At 57.8% G+C, this 12,311-nt stretch overlaps 1 non-coding gene and 2 pseudogenes across 1 annotated transcript; all 3 read right to left on the bottom strand.

Annotated features, from left to right (window-relative positions):
- Positions 1-443: 443 nt before the first annotated feature.
- Positions 444-562, bottom strand: LOC120392664 (annotated as a pseudogene).
- A 164-nt stretch (positions 563-726) lies between these two features.
- LOC120392663 lies at positions 727-840 on the bottom strand (annotated as a pseudogene).
- Positions 841-12,215: 11,375 nt separating this feature from the next.
- TRNAS-UGA lies at positions 12,216-12,297 on the bottom strand. Its single transcript has one exon. It is a non-coding gene; the product is annotated as a tRNA-Ser (tRNA).
- Between the last annotated feature and the right edge of the window lie 14 nt (positions 12,298-12,311).

Here is a 12,311-nt window from a genome sequence, read left to right as displayed (position 1 = left end):
GCTTCAGGCTTCTGCTCTGGGATGGTGGGCGGCAGGCTCAGTCAAGATACATGGAACGTAGGCTGGGTGGGGAGAAGTCTGTGTAACTCATCCAGTTATTGATATACATGTGACCTCAAATATTGCCAATGTGTGTCCCCCCCCCCAACCAACCATCTCCCAAACAGACCCTCAGTCCGGAAAGCATTCATCCCTCATGTTGTTGAAAAGACTCACAGCAAACAGAAGAATCCCAGCTTTCAAAACAATCCTCCAGCAAAACAAAGAAACTCACAACTGTAGACTCAGAAAACGCTACTAAGACATTTTAACAATATGTTGTTACGAAGAAACCAAAATGCTAAAGAGGCCTGATTTTTCAACTACTTTAAAGAAATCTTCTCAAATCAGCATCTTTAGAGTAAAACTATTTCTGCTTTTCTAACCAGACAATTCTCCCCAGAAGGAGAAGCACTGGTCCTGGAGACACTGCAATACCAGGTCAATGCATGGGGTGGACAGAGCAAGCTCCTATTCCATCTCCTTGTTTCCAAAATCAATTTAATATACAGTTCTCAAATATCAGAGGGGTAGCCGTGTTAGTCTGGTTCTGTAGAAGCAGCAAAGAATCCTGTGGCACCTTATAGACTAACAGATGTTTTGCAGCATGAGCTTTCGTGGGTGCTTGCATCCGAAGAAGTGGGTATTCACCCACGAAAGCTCATGCTGCAAAACATCTGTTAGTCTATAAGGTGCCACAGGATTCTTTGCTAGTTCTCAAATAAAGAACTTATCAGATATTAAACTGATGAGAACTGACACTGCGCTTTTGATCTTAGCTCCAAGGAGCAGAGAAGCAATGCTGAGAGTTTCGGATGCTAGGCAGCTGCTCTTCCCCCACTGCTTTCTACTTCAGCACGAGGAGCTCCCAGACACGCACCAAACACCATTCACGACACTTGATAACTAGGTAACTCGAAGTGATGATCACTTCCCCGAAATGACTCCACTGGAAGAATTCAAAGCAAGAGCCCTTAACACACAATTCTGTTCAAAGACAGAGAAGTCTTTCACCCTCCTTCCTCTTGCTGGTTTCCCTGTACATGCCTAATTTGCATAAACCCACCCACTGACCTGTGAACAACAATCTCTCACTGTTAACTCTTACAGCAAAACAGGCCAAAGAAAGCCTATGCAAGTGCTATACCGCAGCCCCAATGCTCTTTCCTGCTCCTTCTCAAACGTACAGTTATCAGGCAGACATACGATAGTTTTGCTCCATACCAGTCCAGTTCCTTGTCTAACCACTGCACACACATGGTATAACCCTACCCTGAGCTGATTCCTGACTTTTGCTCTCAATACAGGAAAACGAGAATTGAGAGAGAAGCTGTGCAGGGAAGTCTTCCTCAACTTGCACTCCACTCCCCAAGGGCCTTTCAGGCTCTTCTGTGGACTTCAGGTTCCATTTGATTGCCAAGGTTTATGGTCTTATTAATTAGCCATCTCCTAATGCAGGGATGCTACATGACAGACTAAAGATCGATTTTGCAAAAGAGCTGAGAAACAGAACTAAAGCTGAGCCTGAAGTGTTACATTTACATTAGCATCCAGGTTCTGACTGTGCCCTGGCAAGTTCAATGCTTCCGAAAGAAATCAGAAAATAAGGAGCCCGTCAGGTCCCTCTGCTAGCACCCAGATCTAGTCAGTCTGCAGGGAAATAAGGAAAAAGCGATGAATAAAGAAGTCAGGAAATAACAAGGAAATGAAGAGGTTTCTGTCCAATTTACCATCTTCTCAGCTACCAAGCAAAGTTAAAGACCTAAAGTCAACCTATCGGCATAAGTACAGGTGGTTGAATGGAAGTTAAAAGGAGCTGCTGTGGCAAGTGTTAGGAGCCTGTAAGCAGCATGCAGATCGTTTAAAAATGCTGCAATTACAGGCTGCGACAAAGTTCCTCCTCTACCTTGGTGGGTCCTGCGCTTATTTGCAGATTTGCTCACCTCAGTGATCTTCCCCTCTGGTGGAACCCACAGTCTGGGTCAACTCCTCCTGTGTCTGATCAGGAGTTGGGAGGTTTGGGGGGAACCCAGGCCTGCCCTCTACTCCGGGTTCCAGCCCAGGGCCCTGTGGATTGCAGCTGTCTATAGTGCCTCCTGTAACAGCTGCATGACAGCTACAGCTCCCTGGGCTACTTCCCCATGGCCTCCTCCAAACACCTTCTTTATCCTCACCACAGGACCTTCCTCCTGGTGTCTGATAACACTTGTACTCCTCAGTCCTCCAGCAGCCCAGCGCAGCCTCAGCCTCTCCCTCTCCCTCTCCCTCAGCCTCTCCCTCTCCCTCTCCCTCTCAGCTCCTGGGGCCTCTTGCTCCCAGCTCCTCACACGCACACCACAAACTGAAGTGAGCTCCTTTTTGAACCCAGGTGCCCTGAGTAGCTCTGCCTTGATTGGCTGCAGGTGTCTAATCCTCCTGTCAGGGGTGCGGAAAGCCCCGGGACGGGTGCAAAGAAGTTTTGGTCCCTAGGTGAAACTTCCACCTTGCACCCTCCCACCCAGCTAACCGCGTCTGTCCGTTCCCCCACCCCCCGCAGCTAACTCAGCCCCCCACCCGGGGAGCCCCCCTGCAGCAACTACTCCTCCCATCTCCCCGTGGCAGCTAACCCTGCCTGGGGAGACCTCCTGCGGACATGGGTGGCAAGTTTGTAGACATTTTGGTGGTGCCCAGAACCCGCCCCCCAACTCTGCCCCCTCCAACTCTGTTCCCACCTGCCTAATGCTCTGGGAGGGGGCTCGGGAGGGGGAGGTCTGGGGTGCAGATCCTGGGCTGGGGATTAGGGTGCAGGAGGGGTGCAGGCTTTGGGATGGAGTTTGGGTGCTGGGTGCAGGCTCTGGGCTGGGGCAGGGGGTGGGTGTGCAGGAGGGGGTGAAGGGTGCAGGCTTTGGGACGGAGTTTGGGGTTGGGAAGGGGTATGTGGGAAGGGGGAGGGGTGCACCTGGTGGGGAGGGAGTTTGGGGATAGGAGGGAATACAGGGGGGAGGGCTGTGGGGCTGAGGTTGAGGGCTTCCTGATGCAGGAGGGGACTCAGGGCTGGGGCAGAGGAGTAGGGTGCAGGGGGATGAGGGGTTCATCCTGCGGGGGCTCAGGGATGGGGCAGAGGATTAGGTGCAGGGGATGAGGGCTCTGGCTGGGGCTGAGGATTAGGGTGCAAGGGTGAGGGCTCTGGCTGGGGCTGAGGATTAGGGTGCGGGATGAGGGGTTCATGCTGTGCGGGGCTCAGGGCTGGGGCAGAGGATTAGGGTGCAAGGGGATGAGGGGTTCATGCTGCGCAGGGTGCTCAGGGCTGGGCTGAGGATTAGGAGTGCGGGGATGAGGGGTTCATGCTGTGCGGGGGCTCAGGGCTGGGCTGAGGATTAGGGTGCAGGGGGATGAGGGCTCTGGGTGGGGTTGAGGGTTTGGGGCATTGGGGTGGCTCAGGGCCGGGGGAGAGACCCAGCTCCAAATATTGCTGGAGCAGGGCCCCCAGCCCTGAATATTCCTGGAGCCTGGGCACCGCACACAGATATAACCTGCCGCCCCTGCCTGCGGAAGCTAAGCCTGCCTGGGAGCCCGCCCCAGCTCACCTCGGCTCCACCCTCCACTGAGCACCCGGCATCGCTCTAATTCTCCTCCCGCCCAGGCTTGCGATGCCGTCTGGAGAGACTTAGAGCTGGGCTGTGTGCTCGGAGGAGGCAGAGTGGAGGTGAGCTGGGGCGGGAGCGGTTCCTGTGCGCCCCAATCCCCGTTACTGGGGACAGCCCTCCCCACGCACCCTCAGCTCATCTCTGCTCCACCTCCTCGCCTGAGGGGGCTATTAGGCACCACCAGCCACTAGGTGGCCGCCTAGTTTGCCCAAATGGTTGCACGGGCCCTGGTGTTCACAAGCATTGTGAAAACGTGCAATTCCCGCTCACACTGCACAGGGGTAGCACAGCTCCGGGGTTCTCTGGAATCGCACAATAATGCCGGCTTTGTTCCCACAGCACCTGGAGCTTTTCACAGTGAGACATGGGGGTGCTGCAGCCCCCGCCGCAGCCCTCGATCCCGCACCTCTGCTTCTCTGCAGGGAACTTGTTATGCCACGAGGGGATGCAGGGACACTGTGCAGGAGACCCAGGCCCACACCCCAAGCACTGCAGCTCCAGTGCTGTGTTCAGGATTCATTTCTGCTCTCTGATAAAACTGCTCCAGGCTTCTCTGTCCCACTAATATTCATCCAGGCTCCCCTGCACTGTTAGTATCTGTCCAGAGCTCTCGCCAGCCCTGCCCCAGGAGAGCTGGGCGCTCGCCCTGCTCTAGGAGAGCCAGGCAGGCACTGAGCACTAGACGGTGACCCTAGGCCAGTGGTGCCAGAACAATGTGTATAGTGGGGGAGGCTGAGCCACCCAACCAACTGTAACCCCTGGGTGTGATGGAAACCACGTCAAGCCAGGGGCTGCTGCAGCCCCCCCCCCCAGTTCCAGTCCCTCTGCCCAGGCAGCTCCCCCAGCCAGACACACACACACAGCCCTGGCACCCGCCCACCCCAGGTCTCCTCAGCCTAGAGGGGAGCCCCCCGGCTGAGTGGGGAACCAGAACCCCCCGAAATTACCCTGGGACCAGCATGATCTGCCTCCGCCCTGCCCTGCTCTGCATGTATTCGGAGTGAGTCAGTTTCCCTGTCCCAACATGTGTCCTGCCATGTGTCTCTTCTCCTCCCCAGTTCCTTCCAAACCACCCCATTTCCCCTGCACCCCGGGCTGGGTCGCTGCCAACCCCCTTCTCCCTCCTGCCCCAATATCGCCCGGCCCCTACAGGTCTATAGGGCTGGATCCCTCCCTCCCGCTTTCTCCCCTCATTTCCTGCCTCTGGGGGTCTATGGAGATGGGTGTCTCCTCTGCCATCCCCTCTCCTACAGCCCCCCCCCCCATATCCCGCTGCCTCTGGGGCTCTGTGGGGCTGGGTCTCTCTCCTCCCTCCATCCCCTCCCCTGCCCCCAATATCCCTCTGGGGCTCTGTGGGGCTGGGTCTCTCTCCCTGCCCCTGTGCTCCCCCCAGCCCACGATGTCCAGGGAGTGCAACACATTCCCTGGACCAACATTTCACACACCCCACCCCCACCCGACATGTCTCCCTCCACCCCACCCCATATCCCCTGCACCCCAGGCTGGGTCTCTGCCAATCCCCCTTCTCCCCTCCTGACCCCAAGATCCCCTGTCCCTGCAGGTCTATGGGGCTGGGTCTCTCCCTCCCCTTCTCCCCCCATCCCCTTCATCCCTTCCCCCAATAGCTCCCTGCCCCAGTCTGTCTATGGGGCTGGGTCTCTCCCTGAAGCCCCGCCCCCAGCGCGGGGCTCACAGACAATCCCCGCCCGGCGGCTGTGACGTGCGCTGACGTGTTCACTCCCCGCAGGCAACTCATTCACTGGAGACCAAAACGACAGAAGGTGTCACGTGTCCATGGGCGGGGCTATGCAGATGAGCAGCGGCTGGCGGCAGGACGGAGAGCAGCGAGATGAACCGAAGGAGCCCGGCGGAGAGAATTCTCTGCGTGTGGACAGAATCCGGTGCGGGGAGTTCGTGCTGTGGGTGCCTGCGCCGGAGTCACTTTGGGGCAGTGATTGCCACTGAGCTACGTAGTGACCAAAGGCGTGTGAATGGGGTGTGGTGCCTGGCGGGGAACAGCTCATGGTGGTAAATAAAGCAGTGGGAGCAGCAGCTCCTGTCCTAGCAGGGGGCTGGGTGCGGTTTCTGTACAACCATGATTGGGCGTTTTGTGGGTGTAACTAGACCCCTTCCTTCTCTGGTGGGCGGAGCTTCTACTGTCTGCGGGGTGTGGGGGGTGTTCCATGATGTCACAGCCCATGGGGGAGGGTTTTGAATCATGTTTCAGAAGTGGGAGAGCAATTTCCCCGGCTCCCACTCACTCTCCACTAGGGGGCTGGGCTGGGATCTCTAGGGAGGGGAGCCCAGGAAAAAAAAAAGTCTCCCCTATGGAACCCAGGAGTCCTGGCTCCCAGTCCCCCTGCTCTAGACCCCCTCCACTCCCAGTGCCAGCGATAGAACCCAGGGGTCCTGGTGCCCAGCCCCCTCCTGCTCTGACCACTAGACCCTACTCCCCTCCCAGGGTGGTGCAGGGGTCACTGGGTCTGTGTCCCAGCTCTGCTAAGGGCCTTGACTGATTTTCCCAAAGTGCTTCCTTCTGAATCCAGCACATCTGCTCCCCCCCGCCCGGTCACTGCCCACCCCCGTGTGGGGGCACCAGCACTGTGCTGGGTCGTGATGGGAAATTGTCCAAGCTGGCCCAGGGGAGACGTGTGTGTCCCTGCTGCCCCCTGCTGGTGGGGCTGAGCCCCGCTCTGTGTGTGTGTGTGGTGGTGGCTTTGCAGAATTTTGTATCCTGCAGCAAGTGACACACACACATATTGACGCACAAAGACACTCACACAATCCCAAGAACACTCACACACAACACACCCAGAGGGGCATGCTAGCCCAACCCCCAAAGAGAGAAACAATCACACCTCCAGCCACACACACCAGAATATTCACAATCATGCTCAGAGACACAACTGCACGCAGTTCACTCTCACTGCTCCCAACACAAGGACCTCCTGCCCCACGCAGCCTGCGCCGAGGCCTGTGGAACTCACTGCCACTGGACAGCTACCCATGAGAATGGACCTTTCCAGGAGACCAATAGACATCGCCGTGGCAACAGAGGGGGCTGGGCTGGGCTCCCAGGGTCTGACCTGGGCTGAGACTGGTTCTGACCTAGAGGGGTCTATCCAGCCGGGGGCAGCATGACCCACACACAGACCCACCAGAAGCGCCTTTCTTAGTGGGTCTCCCAGGCCATCCCCCACCCTGCCCCGGGGTGGGTAACAAAGGGGCAGCACGGGACTCTGGGCTGTGTCACAACCAGGACCCAGCCCCTCGCTCCCACACGCTGGTGAGTTGGGTAACTGCCGAGGATTGCACAAGAGAGTCAGAGCCAGGAGAGAACCCAGGAGTCCTGGCTCCCGCACACACACTCTAACCACTGGACCCCACTCCTCCCAGGGCTGGAGATAGAACACAGGAATTCTGACCAGCAACCCCTCGCTCTGACCACCAGACCCCACACTCCCCTTTTAGATTTTAGTCCCGCTGCCTCTTCTATCCTCCCACCCCACCTGTCCATCCCTTTGCTGCAGGTTTTAGGGTGTCACCCTGCTCTGCACTCCCCCAGTGCAGCCCAAGGCTTTTCCTCCCCCCAAGCACACATCCTCACCCCCTCGTGCTGGATCGTCTGCTTGGCCCCCTGTCCCCTCTCGGGGCGCGCTGTGCAGTGTGGCTGGGGATTGTGCAATGGCCCAACACCAGGCAACGCAGAACGGACACCACATGCCCTGCCCGCCTCACCTGAGCTGCTCTCCAGGTGCATCGGAGCCCAGTGCCTGCACCTTGGCACTACTGCCCCACTGGGGGTGAACTGCAGCCCCCGCCACACTCCGCAGAGGGGAGAAGGGTCAGGCCAGCCAGCCCTTGTAAGATGGGGAAATCACCACCGGGGTCGACGGTATGGGGGCTGTGACATATAGAGAAACGGTTGTTGCGCAGAAAGAGGGCAGCAGAGCACACGCGCGCACACACACACACACACTTGCAAACATGCACAAACACATGCATGAATCCAGCCACACACACACACACACATTTGCTAATATACACAAGCACCCGCACAAATCCAGCCAACATCAACACAACTGCTAACAGATGCAAACACATGCACAAATCCAGCCACATGAACACACACACTTGCACAGCCACAAACACAACCCCCAGAGCTGTAATAACACCCCCCCCACAAAACCCTTACAGAAAACCACACATATACAAATACATGCAGAAATCAATCCACACACACACACACACACACACACACACACACACACACTCCATCCCCATTCTGTGCACACACCTTGGGTCACTGCAACACTGAATACTTCAATTGGATGGGGGGCCCAGCACCATGGCTATTCCCTGCCCCCCAGGGCTCTCAGGGGGTGGATTGGGGGGGCACAGGGGGCACAATCCAGTGCTAGCCAAGGGGGGCGGGGTTAGAGGTGGAGATGAGGCCATGGTTTGTGCACCACTCGGTTCCTGGCACAGTCTCCTTTTAGGATTTGCATTTCTTGGTAGTTTTCACCTCATCACCACTTCCTGCCCAGCCCCCTCCTGCTGTGCAAGATGGTTTGGGGGGGATGGGAAGAACCCAGGAGTCCTGGCTCCCAGCCCCACCTGTGCTAAGCTACGAGACTCCACTCTAACCCCAGTGCTGGGACTGGAACCTAGGAGTCCTGACACCCATCTTCCATTCCTCTAACCACTAGACCCCACTCCCCCCCTTTTGGGGAGCCAGGACTCCGGGGTTCTGGCCCCAACTCTGGGAGCAGAGTGGGGTCTAGTGGTTAGAGCAGGAGGAGCCAGGAGTCCTGGGTTTTGCTCTCAGTGCTGCCGTGTGACACTGGGTCTGTTTCTCCTCCCACTTTTTGGGTATGGAGCCTGTAAACTCTCTGGGGCATGGCATGTATCTTGCTGTGTCTGGGCAGCGCCTGGCCCAACGGGGGCCTTGATTCTGCCTTGTCAACGGCAGCGCAGAAAGCCCTAGTGCCAAAAGAAGATGTGGGGCGGGGCGGGGGGGAAGCTTTGCAAAAATCGGTCACACCAATAGGAAACCAGCCCAGTGATGAGCTGCCAAATTTTTAACAACGGGTTCCCTCCTCCCTCCAAAATTTTAACAACGGGTTCCCTCCTTCCCCCCCCCTCCGTGGGGGGGGTCGTGCCCCATCCAACCCCTCATGTTCCTTAACACATACACTACGAGACCCCTGACCCATCCCCCCCTTCCCTGTCCCCTGACTGCCCCTTGCCGCCCCACCCAACCCTTCCTCTCATTCCCAATGGCCCCCCAGAACTCCTACCCCATACAACTACCCCTTCTCTCTGTCCCTGAGTGCCCCCTCCACCTCATCCAACCCTGCTCTTTCCTGACTGCTCCCCGGGACCCTTGCCCCCATTCAATCCCCTGTTCCCTGCCCTCTGACCGCCCTGACCCCTATCCACCCCACAACCCACCCTCCCTGCCCCTTACCACACTGCCTGGGGACCGGGTCCACTCTGCCACGACCACGACCGCGCCGCAGGGCCCGACTCCCGGGCCGGCCCGACTCGCCGAGCCGCTCGGCCCAACTCCCGGCCGGGCCGGCACTGGGCCCGGCCGCTGCCCGACTCCCGGCCGGCACTGGGCCCGCCGCTCGGCGGCAGCCGCGGGCCCAACTCCCTGGCCGGGCGCTGGGCTGGAGGGAGCCGCGGTCTGGGACCGGGAGCTGCTGAGCCAGCCACACCTCCCCTCCCCCTCCGCACCCCAGCTTACCTGCCTCCATGCTGCTTGTTCAGGCTTCCCGCGAACATCTGATTCGCGGGAAGCAGGGGAGGGGGAGGAGAAGGGGGCGGAGCAGGAGAGGAGTGGGCGGGAACTTTTGTTAAATTTAGCAGCCCTTAACAAGCGGTTCTAAAATGGCTGCTAAAATTTAACAACGGGTTCCCGCGAACCTGTGCGAACCTGCTGCAGCTCACCCCTGAACCAGCCCCAGCAGTTTGTGACTTCACTTCCCAAAATTAGATATATATACACACACACACACACACACACACACACACACACAGAGCCCTGCTCAAACAGCCCCCTTTGCCAGTGCACCACCTCACCTCGTCCAGGGAGGTCTAGGCGGGAAGCTCCATGTGGGAGCGGTGATGGACGGCACCATCAAGGCAGGTTCTGGAGATGGTCCTCCAGGTACGGGCGTCTCGGCTCCAACTGGCACTGGGCTCACGCTGGGCTGTGTTCAGTTCCTCTCTCTGGTGTGCGCCCCGGCTCCACAAACGCCCCCGCCCCCTGCTCTTTCCTTCTGGTACAAAAAATATCCTCTTCCTTCGCCCCAGAGAGACACACCCACGGTGCTGCTCAGCACACGGCTTCCCCCCACCTTCCCCCATTCCCAGGAGCGTGCAGGAAGGGGGTCAGGATTGGGGAGAGCCCGTGTCCCGAGGGGAGGGTATGGGGGGGCTTGTCCCCTCCTCGCAGCATGGAAGTGCCAGTAGACACCTATGGATGGTCAACCCAAGCAGGGCCAGGACGGAAATGGGAGGACTGTGCCCCCAACATGGAGAATCGGGTGCAACCTTACTTAACGGGTCAGTCTGTCCTTTCTCTGACTCTCCCATTCCAGCTTCAGCTAGCGCTTGTGGTTCATTCGTTCTTTTTCATTCCTTTCCTTCTCTAGCTTGTATGTTCTTGCTTTCTTTTTCCCCCTCTACCTTTCATGCTGTTCCTTTCTTTCCTTCTTTTTCTAATTTTTTTTCTCTCCCTTTATTTCTTTCTCTGCCTTTCACGTTCTTTTCGCTCTCTCTCTCTGGTTATTTTTTTCACTCGCTCTTTTTCCTCTCTCCTTCCAAGCCAAGTGTGTTCTCCTCGCACACAGATTTTGACAGGTTTTCCTCCTGATCAGCAAGTGGATTAAGCACGTCTTCAGTGGGGGTTTGTCATGCCAGGGAGCAGGCTGGCTGGGTGTCTTTGTGGCCGTCTGGTGGCCACACATACGCATGGTCCTCTCCTCCTCTGGCCCTGCCCTCAGTTGCTCTGTAGCTTTTAAGCCTTCACTTGGAGCTGTCAGCACCAGCCGCCTCTGCTCTAGGTGCCCAGAGGAGGAGAGGTGTTGCTGGGTCACTTTTACAGATGGCCCCTTCCCTGGTACTGCCCTTGCTCAGCTGCGCAGAGGAGCTTCCATCCCCAATCCCTGCCTGTCACTGCCCAGCAGCCCTCTGGCACCATTCCTGAGGTCACCCTGCCTCACTCTCTTCCTGCCATGTTGGGAAAGACAGCTCCCATCTCGCCTTGTTAAAGGTCAGGTGGGCCAACTAGGGGCAGAAGCCCCTTCTATGTTTTCCTACTGCAGAGCCCAAGCTCAGGAACTCACCTTGGGTGCAGGCACTGCTGTGCTCCCAGAAAACAAGCCACCCCTGCACAAAGACCAAAGAAAGGGCCTGCCAAAGCCTGGGATTGAACCAGGGACCTTTACATCTTCAGTCTAACGCTTGCCCAACTGAGCTACTTCAGCAGCTGCATGGAAGCATTTTGGCCTGTTGCTTCTCTGTCTGGGATGTTTTTTTCAGCAGTTGCACAAAAAGGACAGGAAAACGAACGGCTGCTCCACACCCTCACCGGAGGAACCCGACGCCCTTAGCTGTGAGGAGTAAGAAGTGGCTGTTGGCTGACAGGGCCTGTCCCCGAGCAGCTGGAACAGCAGCTGCCGCCTCCCCCTCGGCTCCAGGCTGTGGGAAATGCTCATTGCCTGGCTGCATGGGCGGCTGCTGCTCCGTGCTCTGGAGAGCGTCTGTATTGCTCTGTCAACCCCCCGTCTTCACTGAGCCGGTCTGGTAAGGTCCCAAGTGCCCCCTCCGGCCTGGCAGCTGAGAGTCTGTGCAGACATCAGCCCCCCTGCCAGCCCCACAGGCAGCAGCAGCGCCAGCCCCCCAGCACCACAGGGGCACTCAATGCACTTCCTGTGGGGAAATGGCTCCTTGGCATCCAGCTGCTAGAGTGAGAGCCAGGGGAGAGCAGTGTCTGGCTCACCGTGGGGGAGAGAAGAGACCTGGTGAGTGCGGATCTCCCTCAGCCTCCCCCGCAAGGCTGGTCACTTCTATTGTCACTGTGAGAGTCGGTGCTTCCCTTCACAGCCGGCCCTAGAGGGGTCTGTGACAAAGCCCCCCCTTTTCTCCCCAGGCCCTTCCCCCACTCCACCCCTTCCTCCACGCCCCCACCCCTGTCCCATCTCTTCCAGTCCTGCACCTTCCTGCCCCATTCCTCTCCCTCCCCCACCTCTTCCTCTCCCTGCTCCTCCCCCTCCCCGCCCAGCGCCTCCTGCACCCCACTGAACAGCTGATCACTGGCAAGTGGGAGGCGCTGAAGGGGAAGAGCAGGAGCTTGTCAGCAAGGCTTCAGGCACTGAGAGTTTGCCTGACCCCTCAGGGACACAGTGTGAGGGGGTGTCCCAGGCATCTCGATAAAAGGAGCAGAACAGGATTTACTTGGGGTGGGGAGAGAATTGAGAGTGTCTCAGGGGGTTGTACAGAGGTATTGCCCGGGTGAGAGACTGGCTAAAACACAGGCCTCGCTGTGAACAGGATTTGAACCTGCGCAGGGGAACCCTATTAGATTTCAACTCCAACGCCTTAACCACTCGGCCATCACAGCTGTGAGCACAAAAC

Source organism: Mauremys reevesii, unplaced genomic scaffold (assembly GCF_016161935.1).
Source record: "Mauremys reevesii isolate NIE-2019 unplaced genomic scaffold, ASM1616193v1 Contig109, whole genome shotgun sequence".
NCBI classification, from domain to species: Eukaryota; Metazoa; Chordata; order Testudines; family Geoemydidae; genus Mauremys; species Mauremys reevesii.
The sequence above is the reverse complement of the archived record's forward strand: the minus strand, read 5'-3'. Positions and strand labels throughout refer to the sequence as shown.